This window comes from Phyllobates terribilis, unplaced genomic scaffold, assembly GCF_046119375.1.
Source record: "Phyllobates terribilis strain yellow unplaced genomic scaffold, ASM4611937v1 Scaffold_3__8_contigs__length_932513732, whole genome shotgun sequence".
Classification (NCBI taxonomy): Eukaryota; Metazoa; Chordata; class Amphibia; order Anura; family Dendrobatidae; genus Phyllobates; species Phyllobates terribilis.
Window position 1 is genome coordinate 556,943,689 of NW_027362763.1, and position 23,357 is coordinate 556,967,045.

Genomic DNA, 23,357 nt, shown 5'->3' on the forward strand with positions numbered 1-23,357 from the left:
TTTTAAAGACAGTAGATCCAGTGTCGGATTTCAATCGTGATATAAATGATTGCGCTTTTCTCTGTTTGATCTGCGGCATCATAAACCTAGTCGGTCTATCACCGTGGGCATAATATTTAAATTTGCAGTATAAGTAATTTTAGCAGATTGTAAATTTAAGAGGTTGCATAAATTGAGAGCATTGGGAGAGAAGCAGAGACTGCTTATGTTGTTTTTCTATGTGTTGAATTTTATTAAGAAGTTCCTGTTGTTCTTTCTCTTTCTTTTTTTTAATGTGAGCAGCCAGTGAGATGAATTCACCCCTAATGAATGCTTTATGGGCTTCCCATATTGTTTGAGTTGAGACTTCTCCATTATCATTAATTTTAAAGAATTCAGTTAGTTTTTGGGTAATTTCTTTACAATTATCTATATCTTTGAGAATATAGTCACTTAGTTTCCAACTAAATCCTTTCTTCGGTAGATGGAGGATATCAGGCGGACTTCTATCGGAGAGTGATCTGAAAATATGTGGAATCCTATCTTTGGATTAGAAAATTGGCCTACATAATGTGATTGGACTAAAATGTAGTCTATACTTTGATATGAGTTATGAGGGGCTGAAAAATGGGTATAATCCTTATTAGTGGGGTTAGCAAGTCTCCAGTTCCACTAAGTGTGAGTTATGAAGTTTGTGTTTAAGCTTGGTGAGCGCTTTCTGAGAGAAAGCTGATTTCCCTGAAGAAGTGTCAATATTTGGTTCTAAGGCAATATTTAGATCTCCTCCCAGCACTAGGATGCTTTCTGAAAAAATCTTGTAAAATATCAATAATTTCAATAAGCCAGTTAACCTGGTCATTGTTTGGTGCGTATATGTTCGCAATGTTAAGAGGGGTGGAGCCGATTTTACCTTATATAAAGATGTATCTGCCATCTTTATCTCTAAGCTGATCAAGGAGAGTAAATGGAACTTGATTACTTATACCAATACCAACTCCCTTTGACTTTCCTGAGTTGGAGGGGCTATGTACCCATTTGGAGAAGGGTGAGTTAGGAAAAGAAGGTATATGTCTGTCTCTAAAGTGTATTTAATGACTTGGCCTCGTTTAGAAGGGGAGTTAATTCCCCTAATATTATAAGACAAAATCTTAACACAAGCCATACTTACAGAAGTGTGGATCTACAAGTTTTTGGATCAGCAGGATAAACACTTTGAGTGGAAATGGAGAGCGAGGAGATGATCTAGAAGCAGCGAGGATTCTGGTTGTTTGAGAAATCAATGTCCTTGGTGGAGGAAGCAGAAGATATCTATCTGTGTAATCAGATCGAACCATTTGGGGAGTTATGAAGAGGGGGGGGGGTGAGAGGAGAAGGAGACGGGAGGGTTGACAGTTGGGGGGAAGAAAAACAGTCAGTTGTTCAAGAGGAACATTATTTTTATCTTGAATACAATTAGCTACATTTTTTATGCAATTGAGGGCACTTAGAAATACATTGCACAACATTTGAGAAAAATTACACTGAGATCAGTGTCAACACTAGAGCTCTATCTAACATCAATTATGTTAAAGAACGGTAGCGTAATTAAGCAAAGGAGTCAAAAAAGGTAAAATCTGATCAGAGTTTAGTCAAAATTTCATCTCCAAAAAGGGAGATTAAGACCAGGATCTTCGGCTGAATAGCCATCAGAGAAACACTTCTACTATATTGTCTGGGAAGCGTAGAAAAGACCTAGGATTCGTGACAAGACCTCATGCCGATTCAGTCAGAGATTAGACGTTTAGGTGTGAGTTTTCCTTGTCGCCTTCTTTGTTTACCCGGTTGTCCAGTCGGAGCAGGTTCCCATCAGAGAAAGATTTCTACCATATTGTCTGGGAAGCGGGGAAAAGACCTAGGATTCGTGACAAGACCTCATGCCGATTCAGTCAGAGATTAGATGTTTAGGCGTGAGTTTTCCTTGTCCCTTCTTTGTTTACCCGGTTGTCCAGTCGGAGCAGGTTCCCATCAGAGAAAGACTTCTACCATATTGTCTGGTAAGCGGAGAAAAGACCTAGGATTCGTGACAAGACCTCATGCCGATTCAGTCAGAGATTAGACGTTTAGGTGTGAGTTTTCCTTGTCGCCTTCTTTGTTTACCCGGTTGTCCAGTCGGAGCAGGTTCCCATCAGAGAAAGATTTCTACCATATTGTCTGGGAAGCGGGGAAAAGACCTAGGATTCGTGACAAGACCTCATGCCGATTCAGTCAGAGATTAGATGTTTAGGTGTGAGTTTTCCTTGTCCCCTTCTTTGTTAACCCGGTTGTCCAGTCGGAGCAGGTTCCCATCAGAGAAAGATTTCTACCATATTGTCTGGGAAGCGGGGAAAAGACCTAGGATTCGTGACAAGACCTCATGCCGATTCAGTCAGAGATTAGACGTTTAGGTGTGAGTTTTCCTTGTCGCCTTCTTTGTTTACCCGGTTGTCCAGTCGGAGCAGGTTCCCAAGAGGGTGGAGGGGGGACTGGATGTAGAGTCGCTAAGTCTTGCACAAAACTCCAGTCTTCAATGTGGATATCAGGAAGGTCTAAGAGTATAAGCGCTTCATCCAAATCTTCTTTAGTGCGGATGATCATTCTTTTCCCTTCAGTAGTAAATGAGATGCCAAAGGGGAATAACCAGGAGTAGTGGATTTTCTTTTGTCTTAGAACGTCTGTAAGCAGTTTCAGAGTCCTTCTTTTCTGAAGAGTTTGAGGGGAGATATCTTGAAAAATCAGGATACAAACTTCTTCAAAGAAGATGCAATCTGAGTTCCTGGAACTTTTAAGGATATCCTCTTTAACTTTGTAGTCCAGAAGTCGGCAGATTATATCTCTGGGTGGTTCAGAGGGTTTGTTTTTTTTTCTAAGGGCTCTGTGAGCTCTTTCTATAGTGATCTCATCCTGGTACTTCTCTCCTAGGATCTGGATAAAGAGGGTTTTAATCGTGGAAGGGATGGATTCCGGGAGGACAGTTTCTAGAAGACCTCTTATTCGGAGATTGTTTCGGCGTCCACGGTTCTCTTGGTCTTCAAGGGCTTCAAAAGCCGAGTTTAGATAGTGCTGGCATTTGTGAAGGCTATCCGCTGTTGCTACAGAGAAGCTGCATAGTGACTCTTGAGTGGATTCTAGTGTGTCTACTCTAGATCCAACCTGTGTAATTTCTTGTTTTTGGTCTTTTATTTCTTTCAATAGCGGATAAAGTGCTGATTGAAGGGCCTTGTGGATGAATGAGCGAGATACTGGTCTTGTGTCATGCGTAGTGTCTTCTGTATCACTGTTCTGCTCTTCATTTAAAGAGCTTTTTAAGGTTGGAGTAGAGTTTTTTTGAAGGAGGTGGAGTTTTATTTGAAGAAATAGAAGGAGGAATGTTGGCTTTTTAATAAATTTTTCCATTTCCCCTTTCAAATTTTTTGATTGCAAGCTTGTGTCTCTTGAGGGCCCTCCTCCTATTTTGACCATTTTGCAAAAGGTCCTTAGATATAGATTTAAATTTAGAGTTCTGTGTTGAGTATCTTGTAGAATTTACATGTTATATGTTGAGACAATATTAATAAGTGAGTGAGTTGGGGGGTTTTGAGATGAACAGTTCTTGGTGCTTAAACCCTTACATCGCAAAGGTTAAGTCTAATGCAGTAAAATTGGTGTAAATAGCGTTATGGGTTGTTGTTCTGTTCTTCAGCCACTGTGTCGCTACAGATGTCGCTACAGTTCTTTCGTTAATTAGAGTGGAATGTTTTAGAGAAATAATGCTAATTCCTCAATATTTCAAGGCAAATGCTGTTTCAAATTAGTGAAAGAGAAAGTAAATATATATCTTGGTAGGAGCTGTAGAATTATATATATTATATATATAAAATTGTAGAAATATAGAATTGTAGAATCATAGGTTAAGGTGGGATGTGCATCCACTTCTGTTATACCCCTTCACTCTGTTGGTGGTTTTAGAGAGGTTGGGTTAATAAGAGATGGGTGAAGAGGCTTGGAGAGGGGAAGATATCTATAGAGTAGAGGTTTTCCTCTTATTATCTTGCTCTATGCTGTATTAGCAAAGGTAGCAGAGTGAGTCTCAGCTCCTGTCTCCAGACCCGTCGTTTCTCTTATGGGCCACAGTGCAACCAAGATGGCGGCGGCTCCAGTGGCGGGAAAGCCCCAGACAGCAGGACCAGGGCAGGTGAAGCAGCCCTGCAAGGACTCCTGGACCCAAGACCAAAGGAGTAGAAGCCCCCAAATCCTCTGGCAGGCCGTCAGCTCAGCAGCTGCGACGTGGGAGCCCTCAGCAGCAGGATCCGGACCGGTAAGTACTTCTAATATAAGCTTTTTTCTTTTTTCTTCTTTTTAGGTCCAGGAGTGGCGATGGGTGCTGTGGATGGGGGGTTGCGGTATCTTATGTAGGGGTCGCGGTCTTCACCAGGTCCGGCTTCGCGGTTCACCATGGGTCTCCGCTGCGGTCCGGCTGAAGCTGCAGACCGCTGTGCAGCACGTGTCGGGCCTACTCTGCCGGTGTGGTCAGCAGCGTTCCTGGCCCTGTCTGGGAGCTGGATCACCTCACAGCAGCGATTCACTGCCGGCTTGCGTCTGGGTACCGGGGTTGAGTCAGGTGATGGATGTCCCGCTTCAGAGCTTGGCGTGAGCTCATTATGTAAGGACATGCTCCTTAGATCTGCGCGTACCCGTGGGAAAGGCCGTGGTCCCGGCCTTCCCAGTAGGCCCGAATCTTTTGTATGAGATCGGTTTGTAAAAAAGTCTCTATTTACACTGTGTTCCAAATTATTATGCAAATAATATTTTCTCTGATTTTCCCAAATTACCTATATGAATTGCAGTCATTGCAATTTTCCAGTCAAATAACTATTAGAGTACAATTGAAAGGTTTTTGTACAAACTGCCTATGATAACAGGATATTTAAAAAAAAACTCAAACTGCGCTCAAAATGCATGTTCCAAATTATTATGCACAGCAGAGTTTTCAACCTTTTCATTTTAATAAAGAACAAAAAAAATGGTCATTTTTGAAATTATAAGCATTAGCAGGTTATTACAAACTGAAATCAAACAGTTTTCAACTCAAAACTTTATTCTAGGTGATGTTACATTTGCACATAGGACCCCTTGTTCGAAAGGAGCTTCTGAACTCTCTCGTCCATTGAATTTGTCAGGTTTTGGATGGTTTCTGCTTTAATTGTTTTGCATGAGGACAGAATACCCTCCCAGAGCTGTTGCTTAGATGTGAACTGCCTCCCGCCATCATAGACACTCCTTTTGATGATGCTCCAGAGGTTCTCAATGGGGTTGAGGTCAGGGAGCATGGGTGCCACACCATAAGTTTGTCCCCTTTTATGCCCATAGCAGCCAGAGATGCAGATGTGTTATGTGCAGCATGAGACCTGCTAATGCTTATAATTTCAAAAATGACCATTTTTTTGATCTTTATTAAAATGAAAAGGTTGAAAACTCTGCTGTGCATAATAATTTGGAACATGCATTTTGAGTGCAGTTTGAGTTTTTTACTTTTTTAAAAATATACTGTTATCATAGGCAGTTTGTACAAAAACCTTTCAATTGTACTCTAATAGTTATTTGACTGGAAAATTACCATGACTGCAAGGTAATTTGGGAAAGTCTGAGAAAATATTATTTGCATAATAATTTGGAACACAGTGTAGGGTCAGATGAGCCTGTAGAGACTTCTAGAGCGTGTGGATGGGTCTGGATGGGAGAAAAAAAAAACAGAAATAAGGGGATTAGAGGCGATTTAAAAATAGGCTCAGGAGCTCCTCCAGATGCGACTTTCTCCTCCAGTGGCTGGACACGCCACCCCGGTACATGTTCTCCTGATGCGGCACACGGCTGTCACACAGGTGCACACTGACACACAGACACGGATATATCTGGTACTGGTTTTTCCAGTACTGGAAATATCAGGACGTGTGAAACCAGCCTTTCTCTACATGTGTGTTCACATATCATAGTTACTCTGTAAGAGCCTGTAACGCTTCTCCAAGTATTAATTCTTAAGAATCAGAATCTTCTCCAGCGCCAGCAGATGTCACAGCACTGACTAATGCAGAAAGGACAAACAATATCCGATATTAGGCAGTAACACAGGTCAGCAATAACCAGCAGTGAGCAGCCTATACAGGAGCTGACACTGAGGACATGGCAATGCTAAAAAGCAACCTGTACTGCTTCAATAGATACCTGTACAGGTGTGTAATGAGGCCCTGGCTTTACAGTCAAAGGACTGGAGTGATAACAGTGGGAAAAGTAGCGCTATTTGCAAGAAGAGATGTTTTTTGAGCCAAAAAGAGCCAGACTGCCCATCACTACTGACACGCAGATACTTACAACGAGCGTGATGATGCCATCACTTGGCGCCCGCTGTCCTGAGATGAAGGGCCACACAGAGCCGCAGGGGAGCGAGGAGGAGAGATGAGTATTGAATTTATTTTTTTATGCGGCGTATTATACTATTTAGAGTTTGCCTATGGGGGTACATTATACCAGAGAGGCCTATGGGGGTACATTATACTATATAGAGGCCTATGGGGGTGCATTATACTATATGGAGGAATATGGGGATTGCATTATACTATATGGAGGCTATTTAGGGGGCCATCATATAGTATGGGAATTACAGTGAGGGCCATCATACAGTGTGGGAGATAATGTGGGGTTTTTGTAGAGTGTGGGGGCCATCATACAGTGTTGGAGCCATCAATTTGGGGGCTACTTAGGGGTCAGTATACTGTGTGGGGAGTACTATACAGTGAGGGGGCATTATACTATGTATAAGAGAGCATCATACTGTGTATGGGGGAGCTGTACATGGGGGGAGACTCAAGACATTGTTAAATGTTAAGTGGGCACTTATTGTTATAGAGGAACTCAGGTTATTGTTACTGTCAAAGTGGCACACAGAGGGCACTATTACTTTCTAGGGGGCAAAATGTGGGCACTGTTTTCTAGGGCACTTGCACACGGCATTACTATATTATGAAGATTTCTTTTACCATCTAGAGCAGGGGTCCTCAAACTTTTTAAACAGGGGGCCAGTTCACTGTCCCTCAGACCATTGGAGGGCCGGAATATAGTTTTTTAAAAAAGCTATGAACAAATTCCTATGCACACTGCACATATCTTATTTTGAAGTAAAAAAACAATACAGGAACAAATACAATATTTAAAATGAAGAACAAGTGAAGTTAAATCAACCGGTATTTCAATAGGCAGGTACATGTCCCCAATAGGCAGCATAGGTCCCCAATAGGCAGGTAAATATCCCCAATAGGCAGCATAGGTCCCCAATAGGCAGCATAGGTCCTCAATAGGCAGGTAAATATCCCTAATAGGCAGCATAGGTCCTCAATAGGCAGGTAAATGTCCTCAATAGGCAGCATAGGTCCTCAATAGGCATCATAGATCCCCAATAGGCAGGTAAATATCCCCAATAGGAAGCATAGGTCCCCAATAGGCAGGTAAATGTCCCCAATAGGCAGGTAAATGTCCGCAATAGGCAGCATAGGTCCTCAATAGGCAGCATAGGTCACCAATAGGCAGGTAAATGTCCCCAATAGGCAGCATAGGTCCTCAATAGGCAGGTAAATGTCCCCAATAGGCATCATAGGTCCCCAATAGGCAGGTAAATATCCCCAATAAATAGCATAGGTCCCTAATAGGCAGGTAAATGTCCCCAATAGGCAGGTAAATGTTCCCAATAGGCAGCATAGGTCCTCAATAGGCAGCATAGGTCCCCAATAGGCAGGTAAATGTCCCCAATAGGCAGTATAGGTCCTCAGTGGGCAGGTAAATGTCCCCAATAGGCAGCATAGGTCCCCAATAGGCAGGCAAATGTCCCCAATAGGCAGCATAGGTCCTCAATGGGGAGGTAAATGTCCCCAATAGGCAGCATAGGTCCTCAATGGGCAGGTAAATGTCCCCAATAGGCAGGTAAATGTCCCCAATAGGCAGCATAGGTCCTCAATAGGCAGCATAGGTCCCCAATAGGCAGGTAAATGTCCCCAATAGGCAGCATAGGTCCTCAGTGGGCAGGTAAATGTCCCCAATAGGCAGCATAGGTCCCCAATAGGCAGGTAAATGTCCCCAATAGGCATCATAGGTCCCCAATAGGCAGGTAAATATCCCCAATAAATAGCATAGGTCCCTAATAGGCAGGTAAATGTCCCCAATAGGCAGGTAAATGTTCCCAATAGGCAGCATATGTCCTTAATAGGCAGCATAGGTCCCCAATAGGCAGGTAAATGTCCCCAATAGGCAGTATAGGTCCTCAGTGGGCAGGTAAATGTCCCCAATAGGCAGCATAGGTCCCCAATAGGCAGGCAAATGTCCCCAATAGGCAGCATAGGTCCTCAATGGGGAGGTAAATGTCCCCAATAGGCAGCATATGTCCTCAATGGGCAGGTAAATGTCCCCAATAGGCAAGTAAATGTCCCCAATAGGCAGCATAGGTCCTCAATAGGAAGCATAGGTCCCCAATAGGCAGGTAAATGTTCCCAATAGGCAGCATAGGTCCTCAGTGGGCAGGTAAATGTCCCCAATAGGCAGCATAGGTCCCCAATAGGCAGGTAAATGTCCCCAATAGGCAGCATAGGTCCTCAATGGGGAGGTAAATGTCCCCAATAGGCAGCATAGGTCCTCAATGGGCAGGTAAATGTCCCCAATAGGCAGCATAGGTCCTCAATAAGCAGGCTGTTTCCCCGTTATAATGCCCTATGCAGGCTGTTCCCCCCATATAATGCCCCATGCAGGATGTCCCTTTCTCCCACCATATAATGCCCCATGCAAGATATCACTCCCCTGTCTTTATAATGCCCCATGCAGGATGTCACCCCCCCATATAATGCCCCATGCAGGATATCACTCCCCTGTCTTTATAATGCCCCATTCAGGATGTTACCCCCGATATAATGCCCCATGCTGGATGCCACCCCCCATATAATGCCCCATGCTGGATGTCACCCCCCATATAATGCCCCATGCAGCATGTCACACACCCCCCATATAATGCCCCAATCAGCATGTCACCCCCCCATATAATGCCCCATGCAGGATATCACTCCCCTGTCTTTATAATACCCCATTCAGCATGTCACCCCCCCATATAATGCCCCATTCAGGATGTCACCCCCCCATATAATGCCCCAAGCAGGATATCACTCCCCTGTCGTTATAATGCCCCATTCAGGATATCACCCCCCCATATAATGCCACATGCAGCATGTCACTCCCCTATATAATGCCACATGCAGCATGTCACTCCCCCATATAATGCCCCATGCAGCATGTCACCCCCCATATTATGCCCCATGCAGGCTGTTACCCCCCCATATAATGCCCCATGCAGCACGTCACTCCCCCATATAATGTCCCATGCAGGATGTCACCCCCCCCCATATTATGCCCCATGCAGGATGTCACCCCTAATATTATGTCCCATGCCTCCATACATTAAAAAAAAAAAAAATGAAATACTCACCTCACTCCTCCTCACCTGCTGTCGCTGCTCTGGTCTGGACTCCAGGTTCGCCGGTGTCTTCCCGCTCTGCACTTCCTGTGACGGCTCAGGGGAGGGCGCGGTGTAAAGATGTCACCGCACCCTCTGACCTGAGACGTCACTGTGAGCACAGAGCAGGAAGACAGCGGATCTGCGGAGGCACGGGGAGAGGTAAGTATCCGGCTGCCGGGGCCCTGAGCAAGCGCGGGGGAGCGGGCGCTGGCACTGCTCTCCTCCGCCCACAGCCCGGCGGGCCAGATAAAAATCCTACGCGGTCCGCATGTGGCCCGCGAGCCGTAGTTTGAGGACCCCTGATCTAGAGGGCACACAGTAGGCACAGTAATAGGAACACATATGGCAGCAGTGGCTCAGTATTGAGGCATCAGGAGGATGAGGCATTTGTGCAGGTTGGAAATAGATGTGAACGTGCCTGAAATGTAAGGAGTCAAATGTGTTTTCGTTGTAATCTCTGCAGATGAGTCCTGAATGGAGAAGTTGTCGTGTCAGTCTGGGCCAGATGGAAGAGACTGGAAAAGTGAATGACTCCATCAGAAAGAATGTCAGCTGTAAGTCATCTATAACTGTACTGTAATCTCATATGTTCTGCAGGACTGATGTCACCATATGGCGGTAATATCAGTGTTGGTCTTTGTATAGAGATTATTTTTAGTAAGAGCGCCTTCATCTACTGAGGTTCTCCTACATCCACTATTGGGGTGTGCCACCATAGTTGTAATCAAGGTTAACTGGTTAGGGGCCCACTCAGAAGTTTTGCCCCCCCCCCCTGAACCAAAACCCTAGCTACGCCTCTGCCTAAATATGAAGACAAGTAAGTTCAAGCAGTGAATGTAGGTCAGTTTAAGACAAGAGTAATATGTAAGTACTGACCCGACTTTAGGACTAATGGCCTAAAGTGAGAACTTGATTTTGACAGACCTGTCAGATGGCACAGCAGGGTATATGAAGAGCAGATCCCTAGTTGGTTGCTACTTCAGCTTTAACTGTAAATGAAGCAAGTGACCTGCTCTGCATTTAACTAAGTGGCTGCAGCTATACAGGTTAACAGGACAGGGCATTTTCGTTTTGTGCTGCTCTCCTGTAGCTCTCGCTCAGAAGTCTGTGTAGCACTGAATGCTTTGTTCTGTCCCCATTCCAGTAGCTCTGCACTTTGAATTTCTATATCCCTCAGTCCTACTGTATATGCATGTGCCCAATGCATGTATGCGTGTGTATATTCAGCATATGCATGTGTGTAGTATCTTTATGTATGAGTGTGTGAACAGATATACAGTTGAAACCAGAAGTTTACATACACTTTTTAAAAATACACATAAGCATGTTTTTCTCAATATCTGACACAAAATCAAAATGAACCTTTCCCGTTTTAGGTCAATTAGGATTACCATCATTTTTAATATTTGCCAAATGTAAGAATAATGAGAGAGAGAGAGAGAATTTTTTTTAAGGCATTTTTATTACTTACTGCAAAGTCAAAAGTTTACATACATTTCATTAGTATTTGGTACTATTGCCCTTAAACTGAATGACTTGGGTCAAACGTTTGGGATATCCTTCCACAAGTTTCTCACAATAGTTGGTCGGAATTTGGGCCCATTCCTCCTGACAAAACTGGTGTAACTGATCCAGGTTTGTAGGTCGCCTTGCTCGCACCTGCCTTTTCAGCTTTGCCCATAAATTTTCAATAGGATTGAGATCAGGGCTTTGTGATGGCCACTCCAAAACATTGATTTTGTTATCCTTAAGCCACTTTGTTACCATTTTGGCAGTATGCTTTTGATCATAGTTCATTTGGAAGACCCATTTCTGCCCAAGCTTTAACTTCCTGGCTGATGTCTTGAGATGTTGCTTCAGTATTGCCACATAATCTTCTTTTCTCATGATGCCATCTATTTTGTGAAGTGCACCAGTCCCTCCTGCAGCTAAACAACCCCATAACATGATGCTGCCACCCCCGTGTTTCACAGTTGGAATGGTGTTCTTAGGCTTCCAAGCTTCTTCCATTTTCCTCTAAACGTAACAATGGTCATTTATGCCCAAAAAGTTCAATTCTAGTTTCAGCAGACCACAGGACATATCTCCAAAATTAAGGTCTTTGTTCCTGTGTGCATTTGAAAACACTAATCTAGCTTTTTTTTGTTTCTTTTGGAGTAATGGCTTCGTCCTGGCAGAGTGGCCTTTCAGCCCATGCTGATACAGTACTCGTTTCACTGTGGATATTGACACAATCTTTCCAGCTTCCGTCATCATCTTCACAAGGTCTTTTGCTTTAGTCCTTGAGTTGATTTGCACATGTCGGACCAAAACACGTTCATCTCTGTGACACAGAACCCGTCTCCTTCCTAAGCGGTATGAAGGACATTCCCATCTTGTTTGTACTTGCGGATAATTGTTTGTACAGATGAACGAAGCACCTTCAGGTATCTTGAAATTGTACCCAAGGATGAGCCAGATGTGTGCAAGTCCACAGTTCTCTTCCTGATATCTTGGCTGATTTGTTTAGACTTTCCCATGTTGCTACACAATGAAGCAGTGTGTTTCAGGTGTACATTAAAATACATCCACAGGTGTGTCTCTAATTAACTCAGATGCTGCCAAAAAACCTACCAGAAGATTCCAAACACATGACATTGACTCACCCCCTGGGCCAGTGCTGTAGTGCGGCGCGCGTGCGCGTGGGGGATACCCGGAGCCGGATCCGATGGGGGTAGTAGTCGTCGTGTGGCGGTGACCCGGTCCGCGCCCAGGGTGGTCAAACTAAGTGGCGGTTATTGGTATGATGGTATTAGTGTCCGACTACGCCACCCGTTGAATGCGGTTATGAAACCGCCGCTGCAGGGCAGACCGCTGAGGCCGGTGGTATAGGTGTGCAGCAATGTTGATATAACCCCCAACGGGAGAGGTATGGCCTCAGGGCAGCGGATGTGGATGATGTTGGGAGTGATGGTGTGGATGTCCCAGCACTAACGGTGCGACAAGGAAGCACGGAAACGCGAGGGTACAGTTCAGGGTCTTTACTGATGGTACAAGGCAAATTCCCCCGGGAGTACTGGCTAGTAGTTGGGGCCTGGTTAGTCTGCGAGTAAGCCGGAGTTCCCCTGGCCAGGTGGAGTTGTAGGCCTTCCCGTTAGTCTGTACCCTTCCTTGCTACCCTGCTTTCGGCGGTTACAAGTAGCACACGTCCCTGGGTATACCGTGTGGTGCTCACCCGTATGGCTGGTGACCTGGGGCCTCCTGTTAGCCTCCGCTCCGGGATGGCGGTGCTGGTCCCTTCGTTGTGACTGAGCCTCCGGGCTTTTATGGCCAGAGGACCTGGAATCCCCTGCCGGATGGATTCTGCTGCTGGGTATATCTTAGTCCCCACAGCCTCGGACTCCTGTGTCCGGTTTTTGTACCTTCTCCCAGGGCGAGCTCTGCACAGCTCCAGCCCCTGGCACTTCTCCTTGGCTCCTACAGAGCTCCTGAGGTCTATCTGTCCCTGTTTCTGCGTGTCCAGACCAGACTCCGTCTCTGTCTGGAACTCCTCTCTCTAACCCTGCCTCAGCCCCAGTTTATGTAGGGGAAGTTCTTCCCCTCCCAGGACTGGGCAGGAGGTGTGGTATGCTTAGGATTCCTGCCCAGGAGACCTCCCACCTGCTCACAGACGTAATATTGCTATTACTGTGGAAACCAGACCCCTGGGGTGCCACATTCCCCCCTAGTGAAATTTAGTACTCCCGGACTAAACATATTTTTGAAAACATAACAGGGTATAAACAATAACAATTAAATAAGGAAAAACACGTTAGGGTGGTTACGGAGTGTCCGTAACCGGGAAGCAATAAGGGTGTCCATTTCACCAAAGAACAGGGAGCCGTAACCAGGTAGGGGTCTGTCCTGCCCCGAGTCTTTAACAGTCTTTAGTCCATTCCTGGGTTACGCTCCAAACATATTTACAACAGAGTTCCGGTTACTCACTGTCCATAACCTGTCAGTCCATATAAAGAAATCTGTAACTGAAAAACATAATTAGCAACAGCTACAACAAAACAGGTAAACATAAAATAGTTAAAGCAATTAGCCAACTTAGATTCTCCAACGTACGGGCATCTGGCCTCTGTCAGTCCTCAGCCAGGTAGGGGGAAAGGATGACCGCTCTCAGTCCTCGGTCAGGTTAGGGATTAGGGCAAAACAGGCAACAGTTCTCTTTTTGTCCCAACGGGGACCACACTCTTTGTGGAAACAGTCTCACAACAGTCCTTATACCCGATCGGGTAACTATTTACATCTCCTCTTTTACCGTTTACGATTTACGGTGTCCTCCACACGCTCCTTCCTCTTCCTCAGGTTCAGACCCGTCCGGGCCCTCTTTCTTCTCCTCCTGGTATGATAACTCCTCCTCCTCCTTGACCCGGTGGACATGAAGGGCGTACCACCCCTTCACTCCCTTATGCCTGGTATAGGTGACGGTATCTCCAGGCACCAGGTCCCGTCCACTGTGCCCCTCCGGTAGGTGGGACTCTACGTCGCTCCTGTTTACAAACACCTGGCTCATGGTCTTCGGGTCTTAGATGATGCCCCAGCCACATGCCATGTGAAACTTAACAACAGTCCCGGTGACTCGGGGACCGTGAGCTGTACGGGGGGTCCTGGCGGGCCCTTGTCTTCTGCTCCACGTTTTTAATGTGGAGCCACTCCTCCTTCACTCTCCTCTTTCTCCGCTCCCACTCAACCGTTGCCAGTTGTTGGCGGCAGGTCTCATAGCGCCGGACGGCGCCCGCCTGGGTCTCCTGAGTGAACCCCATCAGGTCTTCTCCAGTGGGGTCCCCCTCGAATTGAGAGTCTTCCAGCGGGGGGTTGGTGTATTCAGGCGGCCAGACGAATGGTGTCCCATCCGGGCAGGTGTGCTGCTCATACAGGTCTTTCCCCAATGGTGGCACAACTGGGGGCCCCGGCTGGGGTGCAGCGCCTGCGGGCACTCGGCCTTTCAACCAGGCCGGTGACTTTCTGATCGTGCCCGATGTTGGGGAGCACGGTCCTGGGCGAGGCTCCGCTGCAGAGCTTGCTGCTGGAGGGCTAACTGCTGGTGATGGAGGCACGGCGGACGGTGCGGCACCCAGAGCTTCGGGTTCCGCGGCGGGAGGTAGGGGCAGGTCCGCGGCCTCAGGGCCCGGAGTAACGGTGTTCCCCTTACTTGTCGTTGCGGCCTCCCCCGCGGCGTCGTCCTCGGCCTCCGATCCGCTTCTGCTGCCTCTCGGGATGGACGCGGTGCTGGATGGTGGCTGCGGTAGTGAAGCTCTCCTCCGTATCCGACATCCTCCTCCCACCTAGTGGACCATGGCCTACCTTGCGATGATCCTCTTCCGTAGGCCGCGGCTCCGCAGTGGATCGTCAGGGTTGAGGACCTTCCGTCGCGCTCCTGTGACGTCGGCGTCTGCTGGGCTCCTTCCAGGACCTTACGCAACGTCCGGACGTGAGGCGGGGCTTCAGTTCTCGCGGGCTTTCGGAGTCCACGCCCCTCTTCTTCCCGCGCGGCGCCCACAAGATGGCGTCCAATGGCGGGAAAACTCCACGGATGGCGGGAAGAAGGCAGAAGATGGCGTCGGATGGCGGGAATCGGCTCCAGATGGCGGGAAACGACTCCGGACGGCGGAAAACTTCACCACAGGTAAGTATAAAAGTCTCTTTTTTCAGGCACGCAGTACCCGGTGGTTGCGGGCACGTAATCCTGCCGACTACGCCAAAGTTGACTCACCCCCTGGGCCAGTGCTGTAGTGCGGCGCGCGTGCGCGCGGGGGATACCCAGAGCCGGATCCGATGGGGGTAGTAGTCTTCGTGTGGCGGTGACCCGGTCCGCGCCCAGGGTGGTCAAACTAAGTGGCGGTTATTGGTATGATGGTATTAGTGTCCGACTACGCCACCCGTTGAATGCGGTTATGAAACCGCCGCTGCAGGGCAGACCGCTGAGGCCGGTGGTATAGGTGTGCAGCAATGTTGATATAACCCCCAACGGGAGAGGTATGGCCTCAGGGCAGCGGATGTGGATGATGTTGGGAGTGATGGTGTGGATGTCCCAGCACTAACGGTGTGACAAGGAAGCACGGAAACGCGAGGGTACAGTTCAGGGTCTTTACTGATGGTACAAGGCAAATTCCCCCGGGAGTACTGGCTAGTAGTTGGGGCCTGGTTAGTCTGCGAGTAAGCCGGAGTTCCCCTGGCCAGGTGGAGTTGTAGGCCTTCCCGTTAGTCTGTACCCTTCCTGGCTACCCTGCTTTCGGCGGTTACAAGTAGCCCACGTCCCTGGGTATACCGTGTGGTGCTCACCCGTATGGCTGGTGACCTGGGGCCTCCTGTTAGCCTCCGCTCCGGGATGGCGGTGCTGGTCCCTTCGTTGTGACTGAGCCTCCGGGCTTTTATGGCCAGAGGACCTGGAATCCCCTGCCGGATGGATTCTGCTGCTGGGTATATCTTAGTCCCCACAGCCTCGGACTCCTGTGTCCGGTTTTTGTACCTTCTCCCAGGGCGAGCTCTGCACAGCTCCAGCCCCTGGCGCTTCTCCTTGGCTCCTACAGAGCTCCTGAGGTCTATCTGTCCCTGTTTCTGCGTGTCCAGACCAGACTCCGTCTCTGTCTGGAACTCCTCTCTCTAACCCTGCCTCAGCCCCAGTTTATGTAGGGGAAGTTCTTCCCCTCCCAGGACTGGGCAGGAGGTGTGGCATGCTTAGGATTCCTGCCCAGGAGACCTCCCACCTGCTCACAGACGTAATATTGCTATTACTGTGGAAACCAGACCCCTGGGGTGCCACAACATCATCATATGGGCAGTCCAGAATTGTTTAAAGGCATAGTAATCTTAGTGTATGTAAACTTTTGACTTTGTAGTAAGTAATAAAAATGCCTTAAAACATTCTCGCTCTCATTATTCTGGAATTTGTCAAAAATTAAAAATTATGGTAATCCTAATTGTCCTGCAAAGGTTTATTCTGATTTCATGTCAGATATTGAGAAAAACATGCATATGTCTTTTTATTTAGTGTAAACTTCTGGTTGCAACTATATATTGTAGCAATGCCAGGTAGGCTAGGGTTAAATCCTAGCTGTGCAGGCTTTGATTAGATCACCTGGCTAGCTCTGCATATAAACAGGCTAGGTGTTCATCTAAGTCAGTCTGCTGGAAGGCTGAGCTGACTGGATGTCTCTTGGAGCTAAAGACAGGCAAGAATCTCTCTCTGAGACGCGTCTGCAAGGGCCATGTGCAGAGAACCACAAGTATCAGTGGTTTCTATTAGTGATGAGCGAGCACTAAAATGCTTGACTGCTCGGTACTTTAATCGAGCAGTTCGGACGCTCGGACAGGCTCGACTCGAGTACCAAGTATAATGGAAGTCTAGGGGAAACTTGAGCATTTTTCCAGAAGATCCTAACAGAAGGGCTGGGGGGTAGGAAAATCACTGAAATGGATGGAACAGTGCTCAGATGGAATGGGAACAGCATGGGGAAGATGCCTGGATGCATCTCTGACTCCTATGTCGTTGTTAGGAGCAATGTTGTCAGAGAATTACTCCACTTACAGGGTACATTCCCACAATCAGTGTTTGTTCAGGCTTCCACACAGGTGAATTTCTGCGCCTCAGCTCATTTGCGTTTTTCTTTGCGTTTTTGTATGGGTTTTTGCATGCTTTTTTACTCATGCATTTTTGTCTCTCTTTGGTATGTAATTAGATATAGATACAGTGGGTACAGAAAGTATTCAGACCCCTTTACATTTTTCACTCTTTGTTTCATTGCAGCCATTTGGTAAATTCTAGTTCATTTTTTTTCTCATTAAAGTACACTCTGCACCCCATCTTGACTGAAAAAAAACTGAAATGTAGAAATTTTTGCAAATTTATTAAAAAAGAAAAACTGAAATTTCACATGGTCATAAGTATTCTGACCCTTTGCTCAGACACTCATATTTAAGTCACATGCTGTCTATTTCCTTGTGATCATCATTGAGATGGTTCTACTCCTTCATTGGAGTCCAGCTGTGTTTAATTAAACTAATAGGACTTGATTTGGAAAGGCACACACCTGTCTATACAAGACCTCACAGCTCACAGTGCATGACAGACCAAATGAGAATCATGAGCTCAAAGGAACTGCCCAAGGAGCTCAGAGACAGAATTGTAGCAAGGCACAGATCTGGCCAAGGTTGCAAAAGAATTTCTGCATTACTCAAGGTTCCTAAGAGCACAGTGGCCTCCATAATCCTTAAATGGAAGAAGTTTGGGACCATCAGAAGTCTTCCTAGACCTGGCGGTCCAGCCAAACTGAGCAATCGTGGGAGAAGAGCCTTGGTGAGAGAGGTAAAGAAGAACCCCAGGATCACTGTGACTGAGCTCCAGAGATGCAGTAAGGAGATGGGAGAAAGTTCCACAAAGTCAACAATCACTGCAGCCCTCCACCAGTCGGGCCTTTATTGCAGAGTGGCCCAACGGAAGCCTCTCCTCAGTGCAAGACATATGAGTTTGCTCAAAAACACATGAAGGACTCCCAGACTATGAGAAATAAGATTCTCTGGTCTGATGAGACAAAGATAGAACTTTTTGGTGATAATTCTAAGCGGTATGTGTGGAGAAAACCAGGCACTGCTCATCACCTGCTCAATACAATCCCAACAGTGAAACGTGGTGGTGACAGCATTATGCTATGGGGGTGTTTTTCAGCTGCAGGGGTAGGATGACTGGTTGCAATTGAAGGAAACATGAATGCGGCAAAGTACAGAGATATCCTGGATGAAAACCTTTTCCAGAGTGCTCTGGATCTTAGACTTGGCCAAAGGTTCACCTTTCAACAAGACAATGACCCTAAGCTCACAGCTAAAATAACAAAGGAGTGGCTTCAGAACAACTCTGTGACCATTCTTGACTGGCCCAGGCAGAGCACTGACCTAAACCCAATTGAGCATCTCTGGAGAGACCTGAAAATGGCTGTCCACCAACGTTCACCATCCAACCTGACGGAACTGGAGAGGATCTGCAAGGAAGAATGGCAGAGGATCCCGAAATCCAGGTGTGAAAAACTTGTTGCATCATTCCCAAGAAGACTCATGGCTGTACTAGCTCAAAAGGTTGCTTCTATTCCATACTGAGCAAAGGGTCTGAATACTTATGACCATGTGATATTTCAGTTTTTCTTTTTTAACAAATTTGCAAAAATTTCTACATTTCTGCTTTTTTTCAGTCAAGATGGGGTGCAGAGTGTACTTTAATGAGAAAAAAAATGAACCTTTTAGAATTTACCAAATGGCTGCAATGAAACAAAGAGTGAAAAATTTAAAGGGGTCTGAATACTTTCCATACCCACTGTAGATAGACATGGGGTAGATAGATAGATATCGGTGACATACAGTGCATTGTGAAAGTATTTGGCCCCCTTGAACTTTTCTACCTTTAGCTACATTTCTGACTTCAAACATAAAGATATAAAATTCAAATTTTTGGGGGAAGAATCAACAAGTGGGACACAATCTTGAAGTGGAACAAAATTTATTGGATATTTTAAACTTTTTAACAAATTAAAAATTGAAAAGTGGGGCGTGCAATATTATTCGGCCCCCTTGAGTTAATACTTTGTAGCCCACCTTTTGCTACGATTACACCTGCAAGTCACTTGGGGTATGTCTCTAACAGTTTTGCACATCGAGAGGCTGAAATTCTTGCCCATTCTTCCTTGAAAAACAGCTCAAGCTCATTGAGGTTGGATGGAGGGCGTTTGTGAACAGCAGTTTTCAGCTCTTTCCACAGATTCTCCATTGGATTCAGGTCTGGACTTTGACTTGGCCATTCTAACACCTGGATACGTTTATTTTTGAACCTTTCCATTGTAGATTTTGCTTTATGTTTGGGATCATTCTCTTGTTGGAAGATAAATCTCCGTCCCAGTCTTAGGTCTTTTGCAGACTCCAACAGGTTTTCTTCCAGAATGGTCCTGTATTTGGCTCCGTCCATCTTCCCATCAATTTTAACCATGTTCCCTGTCCCTGCTAAAGAAAAGCAGGCCCAAACCATGATGCTGCCACCACCATGTTTTACAGTGGGGATGGTGTTTTGAGGGTGATGAGCTGTGTTGCTTTTACGCCAAACATATCGTTTTGCATTGCGGCCAAAAAGTTCGATTTTGGTTTCATCTGACCAGAGCACCCTATTCCACATGTTTGGTGTGTCTCCCGGGTGGATTCTGGCAAACTTCAAACGAGAATTTTTTATGGATATCTTTGAAAAATGGCTTTCTTCTTGCCACTCTTCCATAAAGGCCAGATTTGTGCAGTGTACGACTGATTGTTATCCTATGGACAGACTCTCCTACCTCAGCTGTAGATCTCTGCAGTTCATCCAGACTGATCATGGGCCTATTGTTTGCATCTCTGAACAGTCTTCTCCTTGTTCGAGATGAAAGTTTAGAGGGACTGCCGGGTCTTGGTAGATTTGCAGTGGTCTGATACTCCTTCCATTTCAAAATGATCTCTTGCACAGTGCTCCTTGAGATGTTTAAAAGTTGGGAAATCTTTTTGTATCCAAATCCGGCTTTAAACTTCGCCACAACAGTATTTTGGATCTGCCTGGTGTGTTACTTGGTCTTCATGATGCTCTCTGCACTTGAAACAGAACCCTGAGACTATCACAGAGGAGGTGCATTTATACGGAGACTTGATTACACACAGGTGATCTCGCTCCATCCACCGTCACGTTGCACCACAGACTGTCAAGGAGTTGGCGGATGCTTTAGTCCAGGTCGGGGAGGAGATCCCACAGGAGACCATCCGCAACCTCATCAGGAGCATGCCCAGGCGTTGTAGGTAGGTCATACAGGCACGGGGAGGCCACACAGAATATTTGTTTTCAGCACATTCAACTTTGTACAAAACAAAGTATTTAATGAGAATATTTCATTCATTCGGATCTTGAATGTGTAATTTTAATGTTCCCTTTATTTTTTTGAGCAGTGTATATATATATATATATATATATATATATATATATATATATATATATATATATATACATATATACATATATACATACAGTACAGACCAAAAGTTTGGACACACCTCATTTAATGATTTTTCTGTATTTTCATGACTATGAAAATTGTACATTCACACTGAAGGCATCAAAACTATGAATTAACACATGTGGAATTATATACTTAACAATAAAGTGTGAAACAACTGAAAATATGTCTTATATTCTAGGTTCTTCAAAGTAGCCACCTTTTGCTTTGACGACTGCTTTGCACACTCTTGGCATTCTCTTGATGAGCTTCAAGAGGTAGTCACCGGAAATGGTTTTCACTTCACAGGTGTGCCCTGTCAGGTTTAATAAGTGGCATTTCTTGCCTTATAAAAATGGGATTGGAACCATCAGTTGTGATGTGCAGAAGTCTGGTGGATACACAGCTGATAGTCCTACTGAATAGACTGTTAGAATTTGTATTATGGCAAGAAAAAAGCAGCTAAGTAAAGAAAAACGAGTGCCCATCATTACTTTAAGAAATGAAGGTCAGTCAGTGCGAAAAATTGGGAAAACTTTGAAAGTGTCCCCAAGTGCAGTTGCAAAAACCATCAAGCGCTACAAAGAAACTGGCTCACATGAGGACTGCCCCAGGAAAGGAAGACCAAGAGTCACCTCTGCTTCTGAGGATAAGTTTATCCGAGTCACCAGCCTCAGAAATCGCAGGTTAACAGCAGTTCAGATTAGAGACCAGGTCAATGCCACACAGAGTTCTAGCAGCAGACACATCTCTACGACAACTGTTAAGAGGAGACTTTGAGCAGCCGGCCTTCATGGTAAATTAGCTGCTAGGAAACCACTGCTAAGGACAGGCAACAAGCAGAAGAGACTTGTTTGGGCTAAAGAACACAAGGAATGGACATTAGACCAGTGGAAATCTGTGCTTTGGTCTGATGAGTTCAAATTTGAGATCTTTGGTTCCAACCACCGTGTCTTTGTGCGACGCAGAAAAGGTGAACGGATAGACTCTACATGCCTGGCTCCCACCGTGAAGCATGGAGGAGGAGGTGTGATGGTGTGGGGGTGTTTTGCTGGTGACACTGTTGGGGATTTATTCAAATTTGAAGGCATACTAAATCAGCATGGCTACCACAGCATCTTGCAGCGGCATGCTATTCCATCCAGTTTGCGTTTAGTTTGACCATCATTTATTTTTCATGATGGTGGACATGATGGTGATGATGGTGCATGCAGAGGCCGAGCTGAAGCAAGCTGAAATTGTGCCACAACAAACACCCACATCTTCTCGCTCGACCTTCCTGTCCCAATTAATAGGGGACCGCAGAACACCACTATTGAACACAGAGCAATGTGAAAAGGTTATTGGTTGGATAGCAGATAATGCTTCCAGTCACTTAGCCACCACCACCACCTTGTCTTCCACACGGTCAAGTCTCAGTAGCTGTGAGTCTGTACCACATATTCATCACCCTGAACCTCCTTCCTCCCACCATGCCGAGTGCCCAGAGACAACTGATCCCACACTTGGACACTCCGAAGAGCTGTTCACTTTCCCATTTATAGATTCGGGCCTCTCGTCTGGTCCACTTGAAGCAGGGCAAGAGGAGATCGCGTGTAGCAATGCCCAAATATTTGAGCAGCCACGGTCACATGAAGGCGACGGTGGGAAAGTGTCACTTAAGGTGGTCGATGATGAGACACAATTGCCAGAAAGTCAGGAGGAGGACCAGGGTGCGGAAGTGGAAGACGAGGTGGTGGATGATATAGTAACTGACCCAACCTGGCAGGAGGACACACAGAGCGAGGACAGCAGCACACAGGGGGAGGGAGGCAGGCAGAGCACCCCAACAGGCAGGAAGAAGCAGTGTGGTGGCCGCAGAAAGAAGGCAGGCAACCATTCCCCATAACACCAAAATGTAGTTGCCAGTACAACTGTTAGGTCTTCATGAGTCTGGTTGTTTTTTAAAGACTCTGCCAATAACCCCAAAAAGGCCATTTGCACCACCTGCCAGGTCAGCATCAGCAAGGGTGGCAAAACGACCATCCAAACCACCACCAGCATGATCAGGCACATGGCAGCAAAGCACCCGACTATGTGGGTCGAACCCCAGGGTCCAGGAACAGTATCTGCGGGTGGCACCATTGCTTCTTACACTGTTGTGCATGCAAGCCAATCCCCTGTCCATGGTGCATGCAAAGATGCCTCCTGCCCTTCACCTGTCGCTGCACATGCTCAAGTAGCAGCATCAGGAAGCATGTCCACGTCCTTGTTCCAGTGCAGCATTCAGTTGTTCATACCCCAGTCCTTGGAACGTAAGCGCAAATACGCAGCCAATGGCCCACAGGCCACACTACTAAATTCCCACATTTCACGACTGCTTGCGCTCAAAATGTTGTCTTTTAGGCTCGTGGACATGGAAGCATTCTGCAACCTGATGGCAGCGGCCGTCCTTCGGTACTTGGTCCCAGCCGCCACTATTTCTTCCGGTGTGCCGTCCCCGCATTACACGAGTATGTGTCCTAAAACATTAGCCATGTCCTCAACAGCGCAGCTACTGGGAAAGTCCACCTAACCACGGACACGTGGACAAGCGCTTGTGGGCAGGGACGGTGCATCTCGCTGACGGCACACTGGGTTAACATAGTGGAAGTCGGGACCTAGTCGGATCTTGGGCCGGAACACGTCCTCCCAACGCCGAGGATTGCGGCGAGGATTGCGAGCTCACACACGTACCATGCCTGGCCCATGTGCTTAAACTCGTGGTTCAGTGGTTTCTCAAATCCTACCCAGAGTTGCCGGATCTGATCATTGCAGGCGGAGCATGATGAGATGGAGCA